We start from the raw sequence: 13,226 nt of genomic DNA on the forward strand, positions 1-13,226 counted from the left end.
ATTCTTCATCTGATGCAAAAAGGAGGAAAAAAGACGTCTGGGAAGCAGAAACTAAAGCAATGCCATCTTTGTGTGCAGCAGTTCTGAAGGTTTCCTTTTTACTAGAAGGAATTAGTCTTCAATTATGTCATTATCATTTTGGTTCTTTAAGTATTTTCCTACACAGAGCCAGTTAAGCTGTTTTGCCTTCACCTTGGAAGGGAATCAAAGTATTTTCATCATGTTCCCATGAGGTTATTTACACAGCCCGACCATTTGCCCCAGGCTCCTAGTAAAGGATTGGCTAAGGGGAAAAGTGAACTCTATTTCATTATATTGATGATGTCCTGTTAACCAGAAACTCTTTTCCAGAACTCAGAAAAGCATGCCTCAGACTCATTGCTTTGGGGGGATGGGGAATTAATCATGATAAACTGCAATGCCCTGGCTGCCCTGTCAAACTCTCAGGTGTTGTATGGTTGGGAGAGGCAAAATTGATTCCTTTTGTAATAATTGGTAAGTTTCAATGCTTTCCTCTGCTGCATATGCCAAAACAACTAATGGCTCTCTTGCGATTTTGGGGGTAATAGAAACCTTTTGTTCTTCACTTCATCCAAATGTTAAAATCTGCATGTTTTGATTAGGAAAAAACATTCCTGTGAATGGAATATCTCCCAGTAGGCTGCTTTTGACAAAGCCAAATGTGATATAGCACTGGCTCAGGCTTTATAGGGAGTGTTATTTTAATTAAACATGGCCAGTACCGATATTGGCTTGGATGGGGTTTGTGGCAAAGGCAACAAGCAAAGTGAGCTCATATCAGCTTTTGTTTCTGCTCTGGGAAGAAACCAAAATATGGTACAGTTTCCTAGAAAAACAATTGTGTGCTGCCTATAAAGCCCTACTGCAAGTTGATGAAATACCCTGTGAAATTAAGAACAGCCTTACAGGGATGAATATAGGACAGTGCCAATAAGCCTCACTCTGGCGATGCACAATAGAGCATGTTAATGAAATGGAAAATGTATCTGCTCCAGAACAGCATTTTCAAAAACAGCCCCTTAAGTGTAGAAATGCATGACTTCCTGAGACCAGTTTCCTATGTGGGAAAACAATGCTTTCCCCTCCTTGCTCATCCTCCCAAGGTGGCTGTCTCCGTTCCAGCTGTTGACAGATATGTCAGTATACCTATGTCTGCCTGGTACACTGATGCATCAGCAAATGGGAAGCCTGACACCTGGATGGCTGTAGCCATGAAGCCCAGTAAGATCATTATATAGTGGGAAATTTGGACTATGCAAAGCAGCAAAAAGCTAAATTAAGGACTATATGAACAGACATTGTTCATAAACCAGGAGATGCATGAACTATTTGTGCTGATAATTAAGTAGTCTAGCAGGACCTGACAGTGTGGATGATCACATGGAGGCAAGAGCAATGGACTGCTGTCGGCCACCCCTTAAGGGAAAAAGAAATGTGGAAAGGCATCAGGACTATCTGCCACAAGTGAAGGGTGAGCATGTTTCATGTCTCTGTCAATAACTCTGATTCTTTACCTGGTAGTATTGAAGCAGATGCTTTAGGACAATTTCAGTCTAAAGCCAACATTGCATGAGGCTGCTGAATGGTTGCATAGAAAGATAGGACATAAAGGGTACCAAACTCTTTGGAGACTGGCACAATTCCAGCTGCCCATCACCAGACAATAACAGAGAGAAGTTATGGATACCTGCTCCTCTTGCTCGCTGTGATGCCAAGGTTGCTTTGTCATCAACTCAGTCACATTGGCTGCAAGCATATTCTGGTCACAAGGTGGTAGGTAGATTATAATGGGTCCCTTCCCTATCAGGAGGTGCAAAATTTTACAGGTGTAGATATAGCCACTGGGCTCTTGCTGGCCTTTCCAGTAGGGAAAGCTATACAAAGAGCTACAATATATAGCTTAGGAAAGCTAAGTGCATTCTTCAGGGTCCCTGCATTGATAGGGGGACCCCCTTTACTGGACAACAAACCCAAGTCTGGGCTACTAAACATGACATATTATGGGCATTTTATTTGCCTTACAACCCCATAGCAGCAGGTTAATTAAAAGAAGGAATGGGCTTTTAAAGGAGCAGCTAAAAGATAATAAGCAATCTCTGCAGTAGTGAACACACCAGTTGTATCCAGTCCTCACCAGTCTTGGTTTATAGCCTTGAGCAGCTGCTCCCACTCCTGTTAAACTTGTAACAGTGGGGCCCATGCAAGTGCTGCAAATTCACAAAAAAGGACCAGCAATGCTGCAGCCACAATGAGGTAATCAAAATAACTTGCTCTTGCCTGCTCCTTAAGCATTACATATTGGGGAAAATAAAGTTGATTGGCCTGTGGTCTGGATGGTGTAGCCACATTGATTGCGAATCCTAAGCCCATGAGATATAGGGGTCACCCAAAATTTCAACTCAGCAGCCCCCCATGCCTCAAGGGACAGTATATATGGCTCTGTGGACACTTATTATGGCCCGATGAACTCTGGATTTGACTCTAAAAAGCTCCCTGCCATTTCAGGGGGGTAAGGTGAGGAGTCTGTCTACTAATGGAAATTTAGCTTGTATTCTTTATGCCCTCAGTGTTGTAGTGAATACCTTTCTGCAACAGGCTTCTGCAGTATCCTACATGCACAATAAATCTCAGTGCTGAGTGTGCACTGAGCTGCCACTCTGGGTACCACTGGTGACAATAAGCCCGCCCTGGGTTATGATCCCTGCAAACTGAATCATGTAAAATACCCTACTGGCCTGGCAGAATTCAGCACATTGGTAAAATCTGGTAAAGAATCTTCTCATTTAAGACTGAAATCACAAGTTTTACCAGTAATCCACAGAATAGTTTAATTCCCTTTCTTGGCCATAATAGCATCATTTTGTAGGATTGTTACCTCTGTGTGAGGGATTCCTAAGTTTCTTTTGTCTCTTATACTGTTGTGGATTGCAGAAGCAGTGTCTGTCCTATGGTCAATGCAAATTGCTGTATGGGGGTGGGTTGTGGTGACGCCCTCCCTTAGTGAAAGTGTAGGACTTTAAGCATGTAGCAACAGCTCATATGACCAGACCACAGACGCTCCTTAAAACTCCCCTCTCCCAATCACTTTTGGTAACCAACTCTTGCAGGACTGTGCTGAGAGTCCGTTGCAACCAAATCTCGGAAAATTCTGCTGCTTTATAAATTCTCCCCCTTGGCACTCTTGTGCGCTCCCCCTCTCTTGTTTCGGTGGAGTTCTGATTCTCATTCCCCAACAGGCCACATTTGGGTAGAATTTCGTCCTGTTCATAAGTCCCTACCTAAACTTCATGACGAGTTTTCTGCCTAGCATGGTGTCTCGTTACAGGGTTGTGCTGGGCTGGAACACCAAGAAATAATTGGAGTAATAAATAGAATATGATAAGGAAATTGATGTAAATACATAAGGCAGTAAGATATTAGTTATGCTGATGAAAATTAGATTCTTATCACCTACTAATAAGAATGTTATGTTTTAATCTCATGTTGTTTATGGGCAAGTGATTGTGAAATATATTAATCACACCATGTAGTTTTACAATATAATTTTCACATGTTTATAAACAAAATCTGAGTTTTTAAACCACCGACACTATAAAAGCAAGCTTATGTAACAAAAATTGTAGGCTAAATAACATGTCATCAATAGAACTGCTATATCTTGGAAGATGATTTTTGAGATTTGGTAAGGTTTGTCCATGAGATATTTTCACTGAAACTGAACCAAAACTATGTCAAACAGATTAAGAAATCACTTTTCCTAAAATGATATTTATTGAACATGTACAATTTGTCAGGTACTAAATGCTTCAAAAATACCAGATATATTATTTCAAAATCATAATCAAAATTATGGGATGGTGTGAGTATGCTGCAGCCCGCGGGGGAACTGGCGTTCGGGATGGGAGCGCCCAGCCCAGACACAAGAAAGCCAGCCCAGAGCCAAGTCGGGCGGGGCTCCTTGCGCACCGCCCCGAGGCGGTGTGGCGACACCGGCACCCCTTGCCCGCACACCCCAGGAACATCATCGTGTCTGCTTCGGAAGGGCTTGGTGAGCACGGCTGCACCCCCAAGCGGAGCTGGGCAGCCTGCTCTGAGGGGGCATCGCCGATGGCCCACCCCTCAAGAACAGCTTCTGCCTGAGACCCCCGAGAGCTGGGGCCCGGCAGCAAGGCAGCAAGATGTGGCACAAGCCACAGTCCCTGCAGGACGTCGCCTGGCCCCCAAGCAATGGCTGCACAAACACCCGGACAACCCGAACCCAGCTGAAAAGATGCCCTTGGCCCTTGGATTGCAGAGGACGCTAGTGCAGGCATCAGACTGGTTTGCTAAGCAGCAGCCAGATTTAAGCTGGGCTTTAAGGATAAACTTGTACCACAAGTATGTTCAAGGAAACGCTGAGACGCTCAGCATAAGCAGTGACGATTCATGTTCTGAAGACACCAAGAATCCTCCAAGAAACCACGTGAACGAAGGAGGCTATGACAAGCCAGTTCACCATTCTGTGATGAAAAGTGAGAGTTCAGTGATAAAAACTGGTGTGAGACCAGAGTCAGGTGCAACAAGGACGACGTGTCACCCCTGAAATAAAAGAGCAGCGTTACCTTAATGACTCTTTGAGACATGCCGGGCCCACAGACGCTGCCACGACAGAGAAGTCAGGCAAAGGAACCATTTGGGTTCACTCAGCTCCAATGAATTGGTGTCTCCATCGTCGTCCTCGGAAACTGAAGGCAACGGTGTCTATCATTCAGACACTCTGGGAAATGGATCGGTAAGGGTGACAGTGCACTAACAGAAGGAGGCCAAGTGGACAGCACGTACTGGAAGGAGAGCAATGTGGTGATGGCCTTAACGAGCCCTGCCCAGGGAAAGGACAAGGACGAACTGCAGGGGCCACAGTGCAGCATCCAGAAGTCTTCACACACACCCGAAGTCGAGACGGTGAAAGTGACACCAGTGCCGCGTTCTGACAGCTAGTTGCTCTGTTGATCAAATGGATATTCTCCGTGCTGGTGTTTTGCATAAATCCTCACCCTCAGAACCAAAGCATGAAAGAAACTGGCAGCTTTTCCAACGTGGTCAGAAAACCAGTTGACCTTTCCCATGCAATTTTTTGATTTTTTAATTAACCTAAATAAATTTAACTGCTTCTATTAAAAAAGCATACGTTATTTTAAAAAAACTCACTTTACTAGACAATATTAACTTGTTTTATGTGACTCAAACTATGCATAAAATGTCTGCATTGCCATTCCAGTAGGTGCTTTGCTTCCTCAAAATACACTACAAGGTGGGTGTAGCCAAATCGCTCTGTCTCAAAAGGACAATGTCTTAATGCTCACTTGGCTGTATCATCCCATATGGACTGAAACATTCCAGGACTGAAACTGTAATTGTTGAAAGCCCTGGAAATGTATTTTCATATGTTAAAACTTGGAAATGTCTTCAGCCCCAGTGAAATGTCTCTTTAAAAAATTCTGTGGTATTTTAAATTGTTCAGTGTGCTCTCCAAAGCCACAGTGTGGTATGCGTCTGCTTGCCTGCGTATTTGATAGGTCCCAAACTTCCAGAATGAAAGATGTGGTGATACACATATGTGTAGCTTTAAGAAATGATTCCTTCAGACAAATTTTAAATAGCATCATTGTCAGAAAACGTTTTCAAGGACTGCTGAATGACCAAAAATGCCCTAAGGGGTTAATTTATACTTCTTCTTGAGTTTTGCTGTTTTTAAAGATGATATTATGTAAATAACACAAAATGTTTTTGTGCATAAGTAAACCTATGATTTAGTTTTAAAACATGTTACTATTTGCATTATAACACAGTTTTGCGTGTGTGTGATGGAAATTTTTTCATATGAATAACCAAAAAAACTTTTATTGGGTTCATTTAAAATTACAATTATGGATGGACAATTTTATTGCAATGAGGACAAAATAATGGAAAAACTGTATCTCTATGCGACTATTTTAAAATTTAAAATGTATGGAAAACAAAACACTGAACACTTTCTGAATTTTGTCAAGTAGGACATTAAAGTAAAAATTAAGTGAAATCATGCATTAAAAGAACACTTTATTTCTAAATACTACCATTGAGTGAGAATAATCTGTATCAAGAAAGAAGAGTATCTTTTTCAATAAAAAATAATAGTCTAATCAGCGTGGGAGGACTTAAAACTTGAAGAAACAATGAAAAAACCAAATACAATAGTATATGTTGCACAGAAAACTGAAAAAGATTCGATTCTATTAAGCTGGGCTTTTTTTTTCTTTCTGGGTATGTACTCTATTTTGTAGTTTTTTTTTTTTAAACTGGAAAGCAGTTTTGTAAGTGCATTTCAGAGCAAGCCAATAGTGCAGCCATGTGGTGACATTTTTCTTTATTTTGCAAAATGCTTTTAAAGTCAGAGCCTGCTCCAAGTGATTCATAGGCAATATTAGTCATGATATAAATTGTAGGATACTTTTTCACGTAACATAGCATTTGGGTATTGGGTTTATTTTGTTTCGTGAAGATAATTTGATATTAAAATATTTTGTGTTTATATGTGCATATTTTTACTTTGTTTTCTAAACTGCAGTTTGCTGTAAGTACAAAGCAAGAAATGTATGTTATAACTGTATAATCCGATAAAGTATGAGTTCGTTTGATTTATATCCTTAAGCGGTTATAGATCCATTATAAAAGCTTTGGAAACTTTACAAACGGATGTTGCCAAAATGTGAGCTTGTCAATGAAGGCCAAACACATGTACTTCATTTTTTATCATACTAATATAAATTATTCTCATTAGAAACTTTCATAAATTGTTTTTGTTTTGATGTATTTCAGTTAGATGAATAAGTTCTGGTTGTTTTTTATGTGAATTAGTCATGGTTCATTTATGCCATCTTTTGAAAGAGAAACAACAAATTTGTTCTGTTATAAACCACAGATGACAAGCCAATGTGGGACAGTTGTTCATGAGATTTTTTTTTTTAAATACCAAAGCCTGGAGTTTGGCTTATAAGCATGTCAAGAAGAGTTTACATTAAGCATATCCTTGACAAAATCTCCAATTGCAGTTACCATTCCTTTATTTTTTTCCTTTTGCTGCTTTAACATTTTCTGGAAATTAAAATTTACCGCTACCAACTCACCATTCTTTAAAAAAATTATTGAACAATGCTGAGCCAGCAGCTGAGCATTTAACTCATGATTTCTACTGTAGAGAAATAGAATTACCTCTCTTTTTTGTTTTGCCATATTTTAATAAAACTAATAACTACTAGGGGTTCCTGGCAGATTTAAAATAAAAGTTAATTTCTAGACCTCAAAAAAATTATTGGATGGATATAATCATCCCATTTTATAGATGAGGAATATGAGCTATACAAACAGCAGGACTGGATGAGTCTCAAATCATTCCACTTCAGTAATAACATTAAGAGACCTGTGCAGTTGGGGTGGGATGAAGTGGGCAAGGATAACATAACAGTAACAGCAGCAACAAAAGGTAGAGCCAGAACACAGGTTTGAAAATGTGAAGAAATAAAATTCAATAAATAAAGTCTATTTAAGGCACATCTCTTCCAATTCATTTTATGTCATTTTCACCATTACAAGCTCAAAAAGTTATGTGTAATCATAACAAATTATAACCCCGAAGGCTAAGATCATAACTGAATTAGACTAATAGGCAAGAATTTCTGGGAAACTTAAAAATAATTTTTAAGTAGATGCTGATAGAAGAAAATCTCTCTTGGTATTCAAATTGGGCAGTGGGATAATAGGGAAAGGAAAGCAAGGGGAAAGGAGGGCAGAGAGGACTGAAAGGAAATGGTAGAAGATTCTGTTTTCCGAATTCCATCTCCTGCTCTATAGACCAAGCGTTGTGAAGCAGAGCGCTGTGGGCTTGGTAAAAAAAAGATCCAGCCCTTACATCAGCCCCAAGTGGTTTGATTAGATATAGAACAAAAGTTCTGTATACAATGACACTCACATTCAAACTTCAATTTACTTGAACTGCATTTCTTTTCAAACAATAAGAGCTATTAATGTCCCCCAAAGGGAGGTAGAGGAAGCAAATGATGAGGTAATAAAAAGAAAAGCAAACATCTTCTCGCTCCTGTAGAATCTTCAGAACTATGGGGCCAACCACTTTTGACTGATTATATATATAGATGTGAATAGATAAAAAAAAATGGAACAAACATCAAAAGTAAAACAGTGCAGAGAGCACTGTGGACGTGTCATATGTCAAATATCTGTTAACATATGTGCTTTTTAAAAAAGAACTGGCAAAATTCAGACAAGAATATTACTGAAGTCTTATCTCACTCTTTCAATGATTTCTGACTGTTAGAATTTACCTTTTTTTTAAACTGAAAAATACCATCGATTTGGATTCTTTCTCAGGAAAATTTAAAGCTATCTCCAAAGCAGCTTCATAGAAAAACTGAAAAATGTCAATGATTACGTAAGGATGAATCAACATTTTGTGGGGTGATTAGAGAGAGAACTTTGAGTTTGAGGACTTATTTATTTGAGATGAGGTGGGAAAGTCATCTCAGTGAAGAGAAAAGAAGATTGCTGTAGCCCTGGGCTTCTCTATGATTCCTTTGAAGCAATTAATGTTTGTAGAAATTAGATAATTGGGCAGACACACCTATGTATCTGCGTGTTAATTTTATGTTAGATGGTCAAGACATGGCTTTCTTTATTCGAACTGTGCTGTCTTCATGCACCCATACACACTCTCAGCCCCTAGATAGCTATAGGGCATGAAAAAAGTGTAGGGAAATGTGCATGGGTTTGGAGGGAACAAAGTTGTGCTGGGGTTCAGTGAAGATGTGTATGTGGAATGGAGCATTTTTTCAAAGAATATTCCCTAGGAAAAAGTACTGCACCTTGGGGTAGGGCTAAAATAACTGTTGTTGCATTAATGTAGGGATCTTAGGGTCATATGAAAGTAAAATCAAGAATTAAAAAAAGGGAAAGAGAACACAGCTTGATCACTGAACAAGATGTGGTATCTATAAGAAAGAACAAATAATAAGTTTAAGGAAAGGAGTGGAGATTCTGGGACTTACAATTGTCCTCCACTTCTTAATACTTCAAGCATATGAAATTCTTTGGAATAACATTCCACCAGTCATATAGGAATCTTCTGGACATGTATGCATCAGATTTCAGTATTTAACAGCATTTACTTCTGAGGGCTGAGGTCAGCATAGACATAGTCATTGGCTAGCCCCTACCCTAGAATCTTGCATTTGTCTCTGTTAGTGGCAGGGTGAGCAAGCCCATCTCAATCAGGGGTAAATTATAAACAAGGCTTTTTGGCTGAAGACTCAAAGCCTTATTTTCGCAGCTGTATATCATAAAGTTGCTGGCATTTGGTCTGAACTTCTTCACATTCAGTGTGCCTCACTGCACTCTGAGAACTGGGGATGAGAGGATAGGGTTGCTGGAATAGGCCTTCTAAAGTTTTAAGTTTTAAGAAGAAATTAGGATAAGATAGAAAGATGAAAGAATAAGAAGAGGGAATATCAAAGAAAGGAAAAACACAATTGAATAGTTTATTGGCACATGTTATTATTATAGGCATAAATTACAAATATCAGAAAAGGTTTCCAGAAGAAATTTGTGTTTAAACTGACAGTGAAGAAGGAGGTGGTATTAATGAGGTGGAGGTAAGAAAGGAAACACAAATTGTTACAGAAAGAGTAAACATCCTGCAAGAGTTCTGGAGGAAATAACATGCCACCCTTAAGGAACTGAAAACATCATTTTTGGACTCCATGATAAGAACAACAGAAAGAATGGAAAGCATTAAACAGATGAATGACAGAAGCCTTTTGTTTTAGAATAATAATTTTTGCTGTAGTGAAGAACATTGGGAAAATAATTTTTCAAAATAAACTATTGGAAAAATTGACTAAATATGGGAAAAATCAATCTAAGCCTCGATCTTATTGTATACTTCTTATGTATACATTTAGAAATTAAAAATGAACTTCACGAAAACTGGAAAGGAAAAGAGGTTGATTTCTATTAAGAATGGATCAGTTCGATTTTGGGTGCAAAGATGGCAGCTTAGCAAGGCATGCGAGTTTAGTTCGTTATCCAGAACAGCTACTGAACAGCCAGGAATGGTACAGCACAACTGCTGGGGCCACATCAGTGACCGGAAACACAGCATACCCCAGTCTGGACCAGCTGGACTGGCTGCAAGCCCCCGCCAGAACTGTGAGTGCCCCAAGCCACGGTGGCTGGCGCCCCTCCCCCACAGGCTGCTTCCCAGAGGAGAAAGGAAAGGGACTTTACCAGCAGCAGGGGCTGAGCTCAACTAAACTTCAATTATGGAATTAATTCACAAATTCTGACTACTAAAAATAGTCTCAGCTGAACCTGGTCAAGACAGAGGTTGCTTATTTTTTTTCCTAGCAGTGAGGGGACAGGGCTGATGGAGAAAGAAAAAAGAAAAAAAAAAGGAACAGAGGTTTTTTTTTGATCAGATAGCACATAATACTTGAGAGGGTCTGTACCCTGAAGGAAAGGAGGGGGCACATAGGATCTGAAGGTACATAAAGCAACATACCAACTTATGCTCTTGATTGGCAAGCCTGAGGAATGGAGGTCCTGCTCTTAGAAGAATTTTTCTCTTTCTTTTTTGTGGCTGTGTTTCTACAAAGGCTTACCTGCCTTTGGATACAGTGGCAGGGCTTCTCAGGCTGCAACTCCCCTAGGCATAGGCAGAAACATGCTTGTTTGAGAGCTTGTCTAAAGCCTGCACCTATCCCAGGAGAGGGGTGGGGCCCAGCTCAGGTGGATTCCCTCCCTCAAGGAATTCAGATCCCAGGGCTTGGAAATATGAAGCGATTAAAGCCAGCCTACAACCTCTCCTCTGTCTCCACCACGCCCCCAGCAGGTAGAGTCTGCCAAAGTTAAAGGTAGCACATCACCTTATGCTGGTGGGACCTGCAGGCACACAAGCACCACATACTGGGCAGGATAGGAAAATCACAGAGTCCAAATACTTCACAGGAAAGTCTTTCAACCTGCTGGGTCTCACTCTCAGGGAAAACTGATGCAGGTGACTCTTTCCTCCTGACACGAGGCCAGTTTGGTCTGAGAAAATCTACTGGAGTCTATAATACCTAAGTAGACCCTCCTAAGGGTGGGGGGATAAAGGCACCATACTGGCAGGGCAAGAAACAACAAAAAAGGAACTGAAAAATTCTGCTCTGTTAAACAAAACCTAAGCTAGTGGTTCAGAATAAGCTGAACTGAATGTTAAAGAACAGATAGGCTCTTTCTCCGCCGGCCCGCCACGCGGCGCCCACGCCCTGCAGCAGCTGAACCGCCCGCCCTCCTTCTCCCCTCTCTTTCTCCGCCGGCCCGCTGCGCAGCGCCCACGCCCCGCAGCAGCCGAACCGCCCGCCCTCCTTCTCCCCTCTCTTCCCCCTCCTGCTCCGGCGGCTCTCCAACCACCACGGTGCCCTCTTCCCCGCCTTCACCGGCTCCTCCGCTACCAGCCTCGACAGCCTTGCCGCCCTCACCTTTCCTCCTCCAGAACAGCTACTGGGGGAGTGGAGATAATACAGAGCAGCTCCCGGAGCCACGAGGGAGATCAAAGGGACAGCGTACCCCATCCTGGAACGGCTGGGACAGCGTACCCCATCCTAGAACAGCTGACTATCTGGGAGAACCAGCTCCGGTGAGATCACAAAGGGGCACGGGCTTTCCTGGGTGGGACGGCAAGCGACTGGAGTCCTTCCCTTCCACCTTCCCAGGCCAGCTGGTAGAATTGGACAGGCGGTCCCCTTAGGCCGCGGCAGCTGGTGCCCCCACCACGCGAGGCCCCCCGGACCAACTGAGATAGTTGGGTCGGAAATCCCCAGACTGCGGAGAACAGTGACTGGGGGATCCCTTCCAAACACGTGACTCCCCCGTCCAGCTGGGAACAGTGCACTTTCCTGGGCTGTGACAGCTGGCGGCCTCCCGCCACGCTTGGCGCCCCGGGCCGACTAGCTAATTCGGCCGGACGCTCTCCTGTGCTGCGGCGGCCGGCGACCCTCCCCGCATTCAGAACCCCAGGCCGGCTGGCATTCTTCCAAGACGCTTTGGCTGCCAAACCTCCCCTACGGCGAGAATTTTCCAGAGTTAAAGGACCCACAGCAACTTTCACTGGTGGAATCCGTAGACAAACGTGTGCCACGAGCGCCACCTACTGGGCAGGATAAAAACAGAACCCAGAGATTGCACAGAAAAATCTTTCAACCTGTGGGGTCGAACACCCAGGGAAATCTGACTAAATGCCCAGACGCCAGCAGAAGATAACGGATCACGCTCAGAAAATTGAACATATGGCCCAGTCAAACGAAGAAACAAATAGTTCAAATGAGATACAGGAGCTGAAACAACTAATGCTGAATATACGAACAGAAATGGAAAACCTCTTCAAAAACGAAATCGATAAATTGAGGGAGGACATGAAGAAGACATGGGCCGAACATAAAGAAGAAATAGAAAAACTGAAAAAACAAATCACAGAACTTATGGAAGTGAAAGATAAAGTAGAAAAGATGGAAAAAACAATGGATACCTACAATGACAGATTTAAAGAGACAGAAGATAGAATTAGTGATTTGGAGGATGAAACATCTGAATTCCAAAAAGAAACAGAAACTATCCAGAAAAGAATGGAAAAATTTGAACAAGGTATCAGGGAACTCAAGGACAATGTGAACCGTACAAATATACGTGTAGTGGGTGTCCCAGAAGGAGAAGAGAAGGGAAAAGGAGGAGAAAAACTAATGGAAGAAATTATCACTGAAAATTTCCCAACTCTTATGAAAGACCTAAAATTACAGATCCAAGAAGTGCAGCACACCCCAAAGAGATTAGACACAAATAGGCATTCCCCAAGACACTTACTAGTTAAAATGTCAGAGGTCAAAGAGAAAGAGAGGATTTTGAAAGCAGTGAGAGAAAAACAATCTGTCACATACAAGGGAAGCCCAATAAGACTATGTGTAGATTTCTCAGCAGAAACCATGGAAGCTAGAAGACAGTGGGATGATATATTTAAGTTACTAAAAGAGAAAAACTGCCAGCCAAGATTCCTATATCCAGCAAAATTGTCCTTCAAAAATGAGGGAGAAATTAAAACATTCTCAGACAAAAAGTCACTGAAAGAATTTGTGACCAAGAGA

The 13,226-nt window shown here is 41.7% G+C and overlaps 1 pseudogene; it reads left to right on the forward strand.

Annotated features, from left to right (window-relative positions):
- Positions 1 to 3,870: 3,870 nt before the first annotated feature.
- LOC143645203 (homeobox protein Mohawk pseudogene) lies at positions 3,871 to 4,998 on the forward strand (annotated as a pseudogene).
- The last annotated feature ends 8,228 nt before the right edge of the window (positions 4,999 to 13,226 follow it).

The sequence above is a fragment of the Tamandua tetradactyla genome, chromosome 8, assembly GCF_023851605.1.
Source record: "Tamandua tetradactyla isolate mTamTet1 chromosome 8, mTamTet1.pri, whole genome shotgun sequence".
In the NCBI taxonomy this organism is placed as follows: domain Eukaryota; kingdom Metazoa; phylum Chordata; class Mammalia; order Pilosa; family Myrmecophagidae; genus Tamandua; species Tamandua tetradactyla.